Source organism: Notolabrus celidotus, chromosome 13 (assembly GCF_009762535.1).
Source record: "Notolabrus celidotus isolate fNotCel1 chromosome 13, fNotCel1.pri, whole genome shotgun sequence".
In the NCBI taxonomy this organism is placed as follows: Eukaryota; Metazoa; Chordata; class Actinopteri; order Labriformes; family Labridae; genus Notolabrus; species Notolabrus celidotus.
In genome coordinates, this window is record NC_048284.1 from 7,586,065 (window position 1) to 7,601,762 (window position 15,698).

The 15,698-nt window shown below is 40.8% G+C and overlaps 2 long non-coding RNA genes and 1 pseudogene across 2 annotated transcripts; 2 read left to right on the forward strand and 1 right to left on the reverse strand.

Moving 5' to 3' along the window:
- The first annotated feature begins 981 nt into the window (after positions 1-981).
- On the forward strand, positions 982-1,934 carry LOC117824652. The gene is made up of 2 exons (XR_004633620.1): positions 982-1,301; positions 1,525-1,934. It is a non-coding gene; the product is annotated as an uncharacterized LOC117824652 (long non-coding RNA).
- A 3,622-nt stretch (positions 1,935-5,556) lies between these two features.
- LOC117824648 lies at positions 5,557-11,681 on the reverse strand (annotated as a pseudogene).
- Positions 11,682-13,425: 1,744 nt separating this feature from the next.
- On the forward strand, positions 13,426-14,484 carry LOC117824649. Its single transcript, XR_004633618.1, has 2 exons — positions 13,426-13,773; positions 13,997-14,484. It is a non-coding gene; the product is annotated as an uncharacterized LOC117824649 (long non-coding RNA).
- Positions 14,485-15,698: the final 1,214 nt, after the last annotated feature.

Sequence of the window (15,698 nt, forward strand, 5' to 3'; positions counted from 1 at the left end):
GGATGTCTAATCCGTCTGAAGATAAAGAACCTGTTCGGAGACCTGTTACGAGAGCTCAACTTACCCGGCAACGTCAACCAAAAGCTGAGTATACAGACCTAGCAAAGGAAAGTGACACAGAGTCATCAGACTCAGAGTTTGAAACTGTCCATAATCAACCTGATTTTGATGTGGATGAAGTCCAAAGACAGTTGGCAGTTGAACATCAAAGCTCTGAAGAGGACGAGAAGTCTGAAGAGGATCAAAGCTCTGAAGAGGACGAGAAGTCTGAAGAGGATCAAAGCTCTGAAGAGAACGAGAAGTCTGAAGAGGATCAAAGCTCTGAAGAGGACGGGAAGTCTGAAGAGGATTGTGAAGTTTCAGAAAATCCAGAACATACAGAAGCAGAGTATGAGGGATCGCCTGACGGTGTTGCACCTCCTTTGTCAGACTCTGATGTGCAAGACATGACAGTGACAAATCTTCCACAATCCGAAAATCACTGAGGAAAACAAAACCAGCTGTGAGATTAACTTATGAGAAACCTGGTTACCCATCCTGTGAGCCAGTTACCATCATGCACCATGGTATGGTCATTCAACTCAAGTTAAACCCTCCAGACCAGGACAAACGAACCAATAAAACAAGGTGCAAAACGTCCAGAAGGTTCGCAGAGGAGGAGACAATGTATCATCCTTCCGAGTTAAAGAGAGACATAAGGTGTGATGAGGACATCTACACGGTCAGAAGGGGGAGGGTGTAGCCCTGTACAAAATCATTTCGGTTACAGTGCATAAAATACAATGTTAAAAGTATAATAAATAGTTGTATTAAAAGTTCATAATATGTTCAAAAGAAGAGTCATAAGATTTAAAACTGTTTAAAATAAGTATTATAAAAAGGGAATAAATATAATACTTTCAGTTTAATACATTTTACTATTTACAGTTAAAAGATAAAGTATTTACAAAGGTCTGAAGTTTATTTAAAACATTTGTGATTAGGAAGGAAGGAGAGATGAAGAAGCAGTTTAGTTTCTGTGTGTAATCTAACTTGATACCTGTCTTATGTCAATCATTCCATTCTTGTGTTGTGTTTGGTTGTTATCAACCTCACGAGCCAATCAGAGTACACCATTTACGTAAGGGGCGGGACTAGTGGTGCAGGTTAGTGTGGGGTGAAGGTGAACATGCAGCATGAGAGACGCAGACGCTATCGATCAGAGAGCTGAGACGGAGATATTCTGAGTGGGGAGCAGTTAAGTTTTATCGTGAAGGTCGACTACTCGTGGTCCTGATTTAAACTTCTGTGACCTGCAAGAGGTGAATATAATGTGTATGCCTGTATTTCGTGTTATATCTAACTGTTAGTGTTAATGAGACTGAATGTGTAACGTGGTTAGCAACATGCTAATTAGCGGTAGCATACAGTGTTAATGTGCCTGTGTATCGTAGCCTTAGCATTTAAGATGCTAAAGCGAGCTAATGCTAAGTCAACAAGAGATAGTGTTTGATACTGTGGCTTAACTGAATGATATGTTTAAAGGACGGATGTTGGAGAGAGAGGTCGAGACGGGTTTTTCCAACAGACGGCCCTGCTGTTTTTTTTTCGTCTTCTTTGAACTTCGCTGTTGTGCGCCATTGCCCTCGTGAGACTGCATTGTTTGTCCCCGCCTATCCATACTAATCCAACTGGGAGTTTGTGAGTACTAACTGAACATTGAGCACGTGCTTTTTATTTTAAGCTCAGTTGAGTGAAGCGGCCATCACCGTTTTAGGCCACACCGCACCCACGCTACAGTCAACAGGCCTGCAACGGGGTAAGGTTTTGAATACCAGGTTGTTTTAATGTTGTGTGTTTCATGTGAGTGTGTGTGGGCCCACAGGTAAATGTTTATTGATGTATTAGTGTTTGGAAAGTAACAGAGAACTGTTGAATATAACTCAAGTATTCTATATATTTGTAATTGTTGTTTTTTTACCTTTTATTTCATTTTGTATAAATAAATACCTCTGAAGGTTTTGCATTTAAAGTACAGTTGTGGTGGTCCTTATTAAAGTTACAAACCTCATTAAAGTTACAAACCTTATTAGAGTTGTATTTTTCTAAAAGAGCTCAGGCCCTGTCCCTCTAGTTTTAAATTTAATTACATGGGACCTGGGTTACACCAGACTGCACCATTCCTGTTTTAAAGCCCTCTATCCAGACCTAGCGTCCTGTTGTTCTGCTGAGGAGTAAAACCAGAGTAATTACTAGAGTAGTAGACATGGCTCTTAAGTTTTGAACTCAGTTCAGAGTGAAATATAGGCAGCGGATTGTATCCTCTCATTAGTCATTGTCCGGCTGTATTTTGTTCCTGTACCTTAACAATTTTGACTACCCCTCCTCTAACTCTCTCCCTAGCTCTCTTTATTTTTGTGAAAAAGTAGTAATTTCGTTCAGTAAACAGCCTACGAAATCAATTGATGAGATGATTTACTGTACACATTTCATACGGGGCCCCGCGTCTTACAATCTGCGTCAGTAAGTCAGTCTGCATTGCGCATGTGCATCATTTTCTTTGGAACGTAACGTTGTTGCGTTGTTTTACCCGAATACAACGATGCTATTTTTCTAATTGGCTGTTGGGTATATTTCTTTCTTTCTTTTTTTGATTAGCTGGTGCGTTGCAAGCTACCTCTGAACTCTATAGGAAACCCACTTGATTCCTACCTGTTCAATTATTCTGCATGAGAAATGCAAGGTGTGGCGTATGAGCGTGTCAACAGGTTGGAATGCATGCGTCTAACGCAGTTGAAACAGTTCAGACCAGGACAAGCTTGTTTTACAGTATCACACCATGATCTCTGATGCCAGACCGCACCATTCCTGTTTTAAAGCCCTCTATCCAGACCTAGCGTCCTGTTGTTCTGCTGAGGAGTAAAACCAGAGTAATTACTAGAGTAGTAGACAGGGCTCTTAAGTTTTGAACTCAGTTCAGAGTGAAATATAGGCAGCGGATTGTATCCTCTCATTAGTCATTGTCCGGCTGTATTTTGTTCCTGTACCTTAACAATTTTGACTACCCCTCCTCTAACTCTCTCCCTAGCTCTCTTTATTTTTGTGAAAAAGTAGTAATTTCGTTCAGTAAACAGCCTACGAAATCAATTGATGAGATGATTTACTGTACACATTTCATACGGGGCCCCGCGTCTTACAATCTGCGTCAGTAAGTCAGTCTGCATTGCGCATGTGCATCATTTTCTTTGGAACGTAACGTTGTTGCGTTGTTTTACCCGAATACAACGATGCTATTTTTCTAATTGGCTGTTGGGTATATTTCTTTCTTTCTTTTTTTGATTAGCTGGTGCGTTGCAAGCTACCTCTGAACTCTATAGGAAACCCACTTGATTCCTACCTGTTCAATTATTCTGCATGAGAAATGCAAGGTGTGGCGTATGAGCGTGTCAACAGGTTGGAATGCATGCGTCTAACGCAGTTGAAACAGTTCAGACCAGGACAAGCTTGTTTTACAGAATCACACCATGATCTCTGATGCCAGACTGCACCATTCCTGTTTTAAAGCCCTCTATCCAGACCTAGCGTCCTGTTGTTCTGCTGAGGAGTAAAACCAGAGTAATTACTAGAGTAGTAGACATGGCTCTCAAGTTTTGAACTCGGTTCAGAGTGAAATATAGGCAGCGGATTGTATCCTCTCATTAGTCATTGTCCGGCTGTATTTTGTTCCTTTACCATAACAATTTTGACTACCCCTCCTCTTACTCTCTCCCTAGATCTCTTTATTTTTGTGAAAAAGTAGTAATTTCGTTCAGTAAACAGCCTACGAAATCAATTGATGAGATGATTTACTGTACACATTTCATACGGGGGCCCCGCGTCTTACAGTCTGCGTCAGTAAGTCAGTCTGCATTGCGCATGTGCATCATTTTCTTTGGAACGTAACGTTGTTGCGTTGTTTTACCCGAATACAATGATGCTATTTTTCTAATTGGCTGTTTGGTATATTTCTTCTCCTCCAAGAATCGCCACCTTAACGTGGTGGAGGGGTTTGTGTGTCCCGGTGAACCTGGGAGCTGTGTTGTCGGGGGCATCCGCCCCTGGTAGGGTCTCCCAAGGCAAATTGGTCCCGGGGAGGGGCCAGACAAAGAGCGATTCAAAAAACCTTCATGAAACGGCAATTTGGGATGAGAGCTACCTCGCCCGGAAGAGGGAGACCGGGGCACCCCCCTGGAGCCAGACCTTGGGGGGGGGAGCTGGATGGCGAGCGTCTGGTGGCCGGGCTCTCGCCCATGAAGCCCGGTCGGGCTCAGCCCGAAAAAATAACATGGAGCCGCCACCCTGTGGGCCCACCACTCGCAGGGGTAGGCATGGGGGTTGGGTGCGTAGGTGGCCTGGTGGCGGTCCGGGCAGGAGGCCTGGGCGTGCTGATCCCCGGTGGCATAGACTGGCTGTTGGGACGTGGAACGTTACCTCGCTGGTGCGGAAGGAGCCTGAGTTAGTGCGTGTAATTCAGCCCCCGAGTCAATACTTTGTTGAACCACCTTTCACTGCAAGTCTTTTGGGGTAGGTCTGTACCAGCGTTGCGCATGTAGAGACAGAATTTTTTGCCCATTTTTCTTTACAAAGCAGCTCCAGTTCAGTCAGATTGGATGGAGAGAGTCTGTGAACAACAATTTTCAAGTCTTGCTACAGATTCTCAATAGGTTTCAGGTCTGGACTTTGACTGGACCATTCAAACACATGACTATGCTCTGATCTATACTGTTCCATGGTTTCTCTGGCTGTATGCTTAAGTTTGTTGCTCTGCTGGAAGGTGAACCTCCACCCAATTCTCAAGTCTTTTGCAGCCTCTAACAGGTTTTTTTTCCAGTATAGCCCTGTATTTAGCTCCATCCATCTTCCCATCAACACTGAGCAGCTTCCCTGTCCCTGCTGCAGAAAAGCCTCCCCACAGCATGATGCCGCCACCTCCATGTTTCTGAGATGGTGTGTTCAGGTTGTACTAAATAAACTAAACTAAACTAAACTAAACTAATAGTTGTCCTGTGAGTATTTACTGCTCTGCAATATAATGTAGCATCAGTGATTTATGCTGTGTGGAAAAAAAAACTAACTGCAGTGAGGTTGAATGCGACACGATCTCTCCCGTGACAGACCTAGTTCAGGTGACTGGCCGGCAGGCCGCTTCAGTTTGGACAAACTACCCAATGACTATCTTTCTGCCACTTTTGTTTACAAAGGAACTGTCATTGTAAATGGAAAAATATATTATTTGTATTTAAAATCATTTCAAATAAAACCTTTTAAATGTCATTTCCTTCCCCCGAGAAAATGGCTATAGTCCTTGTTACAGCAGCCGCTGGTTCAACTCCTGCCCTACACCCTTTGCTGCATGTCTTCCCCAACTCTCTACTCCCTGAAATTCGTGCCTCTCTTAAGCTCTCCTGTTTAATAACAGCAAAAATGCCCCAAAATATTACTCTTAAAATGTCTTTTAAGATTATTTCACCAAATCTGAATGTAAAATGGAAACGTTTGGTGGAATTCAGGGCAAATAAAAAAGTCTTAATTTGTGTGTGTGAGCGTACAAACGTCATGCCACCTCTGCATGAGTCAGTGCTTTATTTGAGCCAACCCAATCAATGCTCACTGGGCTCAAAACACAAAGATCAAAAAGCAATAACTTTGAAGGCACAGGCGAGTTTAAAATCAGGGTACAGAAAGTGAAGAATCCTTTTATTGTGTTGCTGCAACATGAACATTACTGCAAATATACGACTGGATCTGATACTAATGCTGTTACTATGGTGATAAAAACATTTACAAAAAGTAAGTGCGGCTTGTCATAGAAGTTGGGGTAAGCGCACATTTACACATCTTTTCAGTATGAAACTTTGACAGTGAATGAAGCCTCAATAAAACTTTGATATCCAGATACAATGTAAAAGCATCAAAATCTTAAGACAACTTAACTATAAATGTTGCAGTACAAGTATAAAGATTGTGCGCAAACACAGCAAAGAGTAACAAAAACAGACAGCATGAGTGATCCCCGTAAGACCAGGATAGTCTCCCCTGATAAATATCCATTTCAAACTGATGATAACATGAATGATGAGTGACTTTAAATGTGCAAAACCACTGCTGGAATATGTTTGACATCTTTTAAGTACAAAATCCAATAAAGATATAAACTAACACAGCACACATACCCTACCTTTGTCAAACTGTATACACCAAAATCCTAAACCAAGAGAAAGATAATAACGCGTCTCATTAAAAGGCACATAGAGGTTAAAAGTCTGACTCTCTCTTACAAAACATTGTGAAGTGAAGTAGTGTTCACCACCTGTCGTAACACTTCTTTATAAAGCACATTCCTTAACCATTAACACTTCCCCCGTAGAAAACCCTGGAAGTATAAAAAATAACCAAAAACTTATAAACTTTGTAGGTTGTATTATTTACCCATGACCTAACTCATTTTAAAATAGAGCTGCTTCTGTTTAAATACCTTTGTTTCTTCTGATAATATTTCATTTTGAAGCATACCTCTCTATGCAGATGACAGTGTAGTGCAAGTTGAGTATTTTAACCCTTTTTATCTTATTTCTTTTTTCCTGGCTTCTCAATGAGTTTCCCTTTGTCCAATCCCATAGGGGACGTGTGCAGCAATGATCCCCAGTTCCTTAGCCCCCTCAATGTGAGACATTTGGTCGTCAAAGAAGATGTGAGGTTTGATTTTTTTGCAGCTGGGGCCCTTAAGGAGCTCCGGCCAATAAGCAGAGCTCGTCAATCTCCAGAACCCAGCTGCGGTTGTTCAGGGCTCTGGCCCCGGAGCCGGCAGCGCCGCCGGACGTGACAAGGAAGGTTCGGATGGGACAGTTCATGTGCTCGTTGTTTTCGTAGAACTTCCTCTGGACCTTGCCGAGAGCCTCCAGGAAACACTTTAAGGGACCCTGAAAGAGACGAAGAGTCAAGGTAATGTAGAAAAGTTTGGGAATGAGGAGCTCATGTGCAAATCAGAGTGTCATAAAGAAGTTACCTCAGGGAGAGAACTGTTCTTTTTCATTGTCTCATGCTTGATGAAGCTGTCCAGGCCTTCTGTCTTCATGATGATCTCAGCCTCGTCTGAGAAGAGGACGGCATCGCCATCAAATGACACCCTCAGCTGAGTGTCGCACAACTCTGTCTCCGTCTCCGGTATAAACATGGTGGCTGCAGCGATGCCTGAAGGAGGAATGGGGAGGGTTAAATAACAGCTTTGGGATGGCAGGTCATCATTTTGTTTACAGCAGGTAGAATTTAAAAACTGTCAGCAGTCCATCCCAAGACTAAAACTCTGCATCACTCACATAGGTGCTTAGCCTGCTTCCATCCTGAGAAAAGAGCTTACCCTCAGTATCTCCAGCATCACCCATTGGACCAACTCAACCACAGTCCTGACTTGGATACAATCACAATCCTGTCGCTACAAGGTCTTCATTGGTACCAGAGTTGCAGACATCCAAGAGCTAACAGAGGGTAGCATCTGGTGATACATCCACTCAGGAGACAACCCTGCTGACGACATAACCCGGTGCCGCTGTCTCTATCACAGCTTCTTGGTCCCCATCGCTGGAACCATGGACCTCCATTCATGCAGCACCATGAATCGTCCTGGCCCACATCTCCAGACATCTCTCCAGCAGAAGATCCTTCTGAGCTGCGAAAATCCTGCTGCTGTGCCTTCAGATCTTGGTCTGCCTGACGCCAACAGCTCTGACAACTACCAGGAGCTGCTTAAGGCTTCTGCCCAAGGATGTCATGGGGCGGCTACTACCTCAGATCGTTGATACCTCAACGGCAGATGACTATAAGCAGGCTGAACTTGCCCTCTTCAGACAAGTACAGAGAGGCTCGTTTGCAGAGGAGTTTACACTCCTGTCGTCTCAGAAACCATGTCCCACAGGCAGCAGACTACTCACCTTAGCCCCTGAGTACAATCAAGAATCTCAAGTGATCCGTGTGGGAGGAAGGCTTTGTAGATATGAGGACCTCTGCCAAAACACAATCCATCCAATCGTGCTCGACCCACCATCACACCACCAAACTCATCATTCAAGATTTCGACAGACAACTAGCAGATTCACTTCAGGTGACCTTTATTTTGAAGGTCCCAAGTTTGACCCGCAGGAGTCACAGAGCCACACGTGTACACCTCTCTGTTCAGAGTGATGCAGCTGGTCAGAGGAGACGTATCTTTTTCCCTCACCATACTTTAATCCCTAGTTCTCTTTTACACATAAGAGATTCAATTGTGTTTGTTTTGTGTGCATTTACACCACAGGGGGCCATAAATCACACGCTACCTTCCTGCAGCTCCTTCTTGCGGCACAGTGTGGGGTCGAGCGTGAGTCACAAACAAAACCAACATGAGAGTGTGTGAATATCAGTGGAGTACAAACACACCCCCAGGCTGCTGACAGCAGCCCGTTTATTTATGAACCCCAAAAAGGTTTTGTCTGAGAGAAATGAGGATTATAATCTGACTCACCTTCCTCTATGGCCTCTGCGACTTTCTCTGAGTCCTTTGAGAGGTACAGATTCGTCATGTAGGCCTTCAGGTATCCGATGGGGCTCTGACCTCCGGTCATACAGAATCTCTCGATGGTCAGATCTGAAAGTAAGACGGGGATGTTTTTGTTTGCTGAAGGAAGAAATCTCTCTCTAGCTGATACAGTATTCAACAATGATAGCTTACGGTAGTGGTCGATGCTGTTTATGAGGCGCAATCCGACCTGGGCATGGTTGTTTGTCATTAAGACGATGTCAAAGGGCTCCTTACTGCCCGGGTAGAGCTTCTTTAGTCGAGCGTTGACGGTCATCAGAGCCTGTGTTCAGAGCAGAAACAGCTTAAGTTCAGGATGTTGAGTCAAAGTGTTCAGAGTGAAGTTACAACACAAACTTTACGTAATTACAACCACAGAGAGATCAATACAAAGAACATCAAGGTCTTAAAATGACATTGAAGTAAAAGAATGTGGGTTTTCTGTTCGAACATTCTGACCAAAACAAGAACCCTATATTTTGCGAAAATCTTTTGATTTAAATTTAAAACATCAGTCAATTGTTAGAAATTTAGCTGTATTTATATAACATCTTGTAAATAAATCCAATGCAAATAAAGGTGACCCTCCCTTCACGCAGGACACACCCAAGGCAGGGCCTCCTCATTCAGGTGATGCCTCTTGTTTGCACAAATGGTTGTGTTGCCATAATAAACAGCCAGTGTTTACCACCTGTGTGTCAAACCAATTTATATACGGAGTGCTGTATTAGTATTAAATATATATATATTTCATAATTCAATAATAATGCAATTTATTTATCAACATAGCAATAATAAAAGCAACACTCAACAGTAAATAAATACATAAATACATTAGAATAAAGAATACAATACTAGAAAAATGAAAGGGGAGGGGAAGTCATTCAAGTCCCAAAGAGACAGATTAGAGTGAGTATGCTTTTTAGGCGGGATTTGAAGGTGGTGGGAGAGGTGGAATTTTGTACGTCCAGGGGGAGATAGTTCCAGGGGCGGGGGGGCAGAGCGGCTGAAGGCTCTCGACCCCATGGTGGTCAAGCGAGCAGGTGGGATGGTGAGTTGGATGGAAGAGGATGACCTGAGACTACGAGTGGGAATTTTTGTTTGGAGGTCAATAAGGTACTGAGGAGCTAAGTTGTTGATGGCCTTGTAAGTGAGGAACAGAATCTTGAAAACGATGCAGTATTGAATTGGAAGCCAGTGGAGTTGCTGCAGGACAGGTGTGATGTGGCTGGTGGAGGGGGTTCTGGTGATGATGCGGGCAGCAGAGTTTTGAACCAGTTAAAGTTTATACATGGATTTGTCAGGTAAACCAAAAAGAAGGGAGTTGCAGTAATGTAGGCGGGAGGTGACCAGGGTGTGAACCAGAATGGATGTGTGGATTAGTGACGTGGGACTGGAATGACAAATTGACACCTGATACTCCTACTCAGGTAGTCCTAGTCTATTTGTTTTAGAAACACACATAATACAAGACACAATTAATGTGTCAACTTTTTCTCTCTCTCTCTCTCTCTCTCTCTCTCTCTCTCTCTCTCTCTCTCTCTCTCTCTCTCTCTCATTCTACTCTATCCCTTTTTCCAACCGCAACTCTGAGTCAGCAGATGTCTGTCTAACATGAGTCTGGTTCTGCACGAGGTTAAAGGAAGTTAAAGGAGGTTAAAGGAAGTTAAAGGAAGTTAAAGGAAGTTAAAGGAAGTTTGCTCTAAAACAGGAATCATGCCATCTTTTATCAGAGAACATGGTCTGACTCTATAAAACAAGCTTTTCCTGGTCTGAACTGTTTCAACACAAATGCACTACAGGACCACACCCTGCAGAAAGTAAATATAGAACTGCATCAACAGGTTGGCAGCCTCCATGGGCAGGCTTATGAACTTACCTTCACCAAGGGAAAAGCTGCTCCAGGCTGCAGGGGCTCGCTCTCATGCTTCACCTGATGAGCCACATACTTATCCAGTCCTTCTTTCTCATAGATCTTCCTCTCTTCATCCATGTTGAAGAGGGTGCGAGAGGAGACGGCGATGCGGAAAGGATCCTGGGGTTTGGGCAGAGAGTGCAGGAGGAGGGTGGTCAAAGGTGCAAATTTTGAGGGGAATCTTTATTAATTTTCAGAAACTAGTGACAATCTAAATAATAGTGCCATAACTTTGTTTTGGATTTTTATTTTATGAACATAATGTTAGTATCACGTAGACGTAACAGACACTTGACTCATAAAAAGACTCAGTGTATCTGTAAAGCTCATTATATGGTTTTAAATATTAAATCCAGTGATTTGTTTTTTTTGTCATCTGAAAGTGCAAACAGAAAGTAGCATAAGAAGTCAGTAGTCAAGCAAAGCATGCTTAAATTGCTTTTAAGTACTTCAGAAAATGTATGTCACTCCTTTACAAAAAAAACCCCAGACAAACAATAAAACAGGTTAGGCTTAGTGGTAACTAATATCCCTTGTGAAATAAAGTTGCCGGCGTAGAATAATTCATTATTGTATATGTAAATATTACAACTCTCCTTGCTCATTTGCATTGTCAGAGATGGGAGGCATGTTTTGTTTTTTCAACTCAAAGCTTATTTAGCACATTAACAGCAACACGTTACATTGAGTAGTATGATAATGATAATAATAATAATAATAATAATAATAATAATAATACTATAAATCATAGAAGAAGAAGAAGAAGAAGAAGAAGAAGAAGAAGAAGAAGAAGAAGAAGAAGAAGAAGAAGAATACATTTTATTTATAGGCGCCTTTCTGGAACTTAAAAGCATGAAATGAAACAAGTTTAACACTCAGTGAACTTACCCATTCCGCAGCCCCGTCCGCTTTCTCCGCACTGTCTGCAGCTGGAGCACACTCGTTTGGATTCATTTCACTCATTTTTGTTAATGCTGTAAAGTCCTGCCTATAACCTCAGTGATCAGCGAGTACACTTTCCTGAAGTGGGGTTAAGCCTGAGTGGTTGGCGTTACTTCTAGCAGTGACGTATCGCAGCAGGTTGTGATCATAGACTGTTGTGATGGGGAGATCAGCTGTTTTCACTGCGCCGGTGTTCCATCGGATGGGGCTACCGCGTCGAGATGTGCATCTAAACGGTTCTGCGCACGCGTATGGCCTGAGCGCGTCAATCGTCACAGCTGTATCATTATGACAGAAGATTATTGTTCAACTATATGTATTTTATATATATATATAAACATATAAATGCATATATATATATATATATATATATATATATATATATATATATATATAAATATATTTATAAATATCAGATATTATATATACATATATAAATATATATAAATATATTATATATACATATAAATGCATATAAACAGATATAAAATATATATAAATATATTATATATACATATAAATGCATATATACAGATATAATATATATATATGTATATATATATATATATATATATATATACACACATATATATATATATATATATATATATATATATATATATATATATATATATGCCTACATTTAAATATGTATAATACATGAAAATAATAATATATTCTGTCATATAACAATACAGCTGTGACGACTGACTGTATGCATGTATATTTAGGCCTATGTTTATATATATATATATATTTTTTTTTTTATTTTTTTCTTGTTTTTCTGTAAAGCACTTTGTAACTTTGTTTAGAAACTTGCTATTCTTCTTCTTATTATTATTATTATTTTTATTATTATTATTATTATTATTATTATTATTATTATTATTATTATTATTATCGAAATACGCATTTCCTGAATGAAAAAAAGAAAGGATTTTGTAATTCAATTTCAAAACTTGCCCCCCATCTCTGACAATGCAAATGGGTAAGGAGAGTTGTAATATGTAGCTACATATACAATAATAAATGATTCTACGCTGGCAACTGTATTTCCCAAGGGATAGCCTATAGGTAACCACTAAGCCTAACCTGTTTTAAAGTTTGTTTGGGTTTTCTTTTTTTGCAAAGGAGTGATGTACATTTTCTGAAGTACTTCAAATAAATTTTAACATGCATTGCTTGACTATTGCAGGGCTCTCAAGTTTTGAACTCAGTTCAGAGTGAAATATAGGCAGCGGATTGTATCCTCTCATTAGTCATTGTCCGGCTGTATTTTGTTCCTGTACCTTAACAATTTTGACTACCCTCCCTCTAACTCTCTCCCTAGCTCTCTTTATTTTTGTGAAAAAGTAGTAATTTCGTTCAGTAAACAGCCTACGAAATCAATTGATGAGATGATTTACTGTACACATTTCATACGGGGCTTCGCGTCTTACAATCTGCGTCAGTAAGTCAGTCTGCATTGCGCATGTGCATCATTTTCTTTGGAATGTAACGTTGTTGCGTTGTTTTACCCGAATACAATGATGCTATTTTTCTAATTGGCTGTTGGGTATATTTCTTTCTTTCTTTTTTTGATTAGCTGGTGCGTTGCAAGCTACTTCTGAACTCTATAGGAAACCCACTTGATTCCTACCTGTTCAATTATTCTGCATGAGAAATGCAAGGTGTGGCATATGAGCGTGTCAACAGGTTGGAATGCATGCGTCTAACGCAGTTGAAACAGTTCAGACCAGGACAAGCTTGTTTTACAGAATCACACCATGATCTCTGATGCCGGTGTAGCCCTGTACAAAATCATTTCGGTTACAGTGCATAAAATACAATGTTAAAAGTATAAGAAATAGTTGTATTAAAAGTTCATAATATGTTCAAAAGAAGAGTCATAAGATTTAAAACTGTTTAAAATAAGTGTTATAAAAAGGGAATAAATATAATACTTTCAGTTTAATACATTTTACTATTTACAGTTAAAAGATAAAGTATTTACAAAGGTCTTAAGTTTATTTAAAACATTTGTGATTAGGAAGGAAGGAGAGATGAAGAAGCAGTTTAGTTTCTGTGTGTAATCTAACTTGATACCTGTCTTATGTCAATCATTCCATTCTTGTGTTGTGTTTGGTTGTTATCAACCTCACGAGCCAATCAGAGTACACCATTTACGTAAGGGGCGGGACTAGTGGTGCAGGTTAGTGTGGGGTGAAGGTGAACATGCAGCATGAGAGACGCAGACGCTATCGATCAGAGAGCTGAGACGGAGATATTCTGAGTGGGGAGCAGTTAAGTTTTATCGTGAAGGTCGACTACTCGTGGTCCTGATTTAAACTTCTGTGACCTGCAAGAGGTGAATATAATGTGTATGCCTGTATTTCGTGTTATATCTAACTGTTAGTGTTAATGAGACTGAATGTGTAACGTGGTTAGCAACATGCTAATTAGCGGTAGCATACAGTGTTAATGTGCCTGTGTATCGTAGCCTTAGCATTTAAGATGCTAAAGCGAGCTAATGCTAAGTCAACAAGAGATAGTGTTTGATACTGTGGCTTAACTGAATGATATGTTTAAAGGACGGACGTTGGAGAGAGAGGTCGAGACGGGTTTTTCCAACAGACGGCCCTGCTGTTTTTTTTTTCGTCTTCTTTGAACTTCGCTGTTGTGCGCCATTGCCCTCGTGAGACTGCATTGTTTGTCCCCGCCTATCCATACTAATCCAACTGGGAGTTTGTGAGTACTAACTGAACATTGTGCACGTGCTTTTTATTTTAAGCTCAGTTGAGTGAAGCGGCCATCACCGTTTTAGGCCACACCGCACCCAAGCTACAGTCAACAGGCCTGCAACGGGTTAAGGTTTTGAATACCAGGTTGTTTTAATGTTGTGTGTTTCATGTGAGTGTGTGTGGGCCCACAGGTAAATGTTTATTGATGTATTAGTGTTTGGAAAGTAACAGAGAACTGTTGAATATAACTCAAGTATTCTATATATTTGTTATTGTTGTTTTTTTACCTTTTATTTCATTTTGTATAAATAAATACCTCTGAAGGTTTTGCATTTAAAGTACAGTTGTGGTGGTCCTTATTAAAGTTACAAACCTCATTAAAGTTACAAACCTTATTAAAGTTACAAACCTTCTTAAAGTTTCAAACCTTATTAGAGTTGTATTTTTCTAAAAGAGCTCAGGCCCTGTCCCATAGTATTAACAACTCTAGTTTTAAATTTAATTACATGGGACCTGGGTTACACCAGACTGCACCATTCCTGTTTTAAAGCCCTCTATCCAGACCTAGCGTCCTGTTGTTCTGCTGAGGAGTAAAACCAGAGTAATTACTAGAGTAGTAGACATGGCTCTTAAGTTTTGAACTCAGTTCAGAGTGAAATATAGGCAGCGGATTGTATCCTCTCATTAGTCATTGTCCGGCTGTATTTTGTTCCTGTACCTTAACAATTTTGACTACCCCTTTTCTAACTCTCTCCCTAGCTCTCTTTATTTTTGTGAAAAAGTAGTAATTTCGTTCAGTAAACAGCCTACGAAATCAATTGATGAGATGATTTACTGTACACATTTCATACGGGGCCCCGCGTCTTACAATCTGCGTCAGTAAGTCAGTCTGCATTGCGCATGTGCATCATTTTCTTTGGAACGTAACGTTGCGTTGTTTTACCCGAATACAACGATGCTATTTTTCTAATTGGCTGTTGGGTATATTTCTTTCTTTCTTTTTTTGATTAGCTGGTGCGTTGCAAGCTACTTCTGAACTCTATAGGAAACCCACTTGATTCCTACCTGTTCAATTATTCTGCATGAGAAATGCAAGGTGTGGCGTATGAGCGTGTCAACAGGTTGGAATGCATGCGTCTAACGCAGTTGAAACAGTTCAGACCAGGACAAGCTTGTTTTACAGAATCACACCATGATCTCTGATGCCAGACCGCACCATTCCTGTTTTAAAGCCCTCTATCCAGACCTAGCGTCCTGTTGTTCTGCTGAGGAGTTAAACCAGAGTAATACTAGAGTAGTAGACATGGCTCTTAAGTTTTGAACTCAGTTCAGAGTGAAATATAGGCAGCGGATTGTATCCTCTCATTAGTCATTGTCCGGCTGTATTTTGTTCCTTTACCTTAACAATTTTGACTACCCCTCCTCTAACTCTCTCCCTAGCTGTCTTTATTTTTGTGAAAAAGTAGTAATTTCGTTCAGTAAACAGCCTACGAAATCAATTGATGAGATGATTTACTGTACACATTTCATACGGGGCCCCGCGTCTTACAAT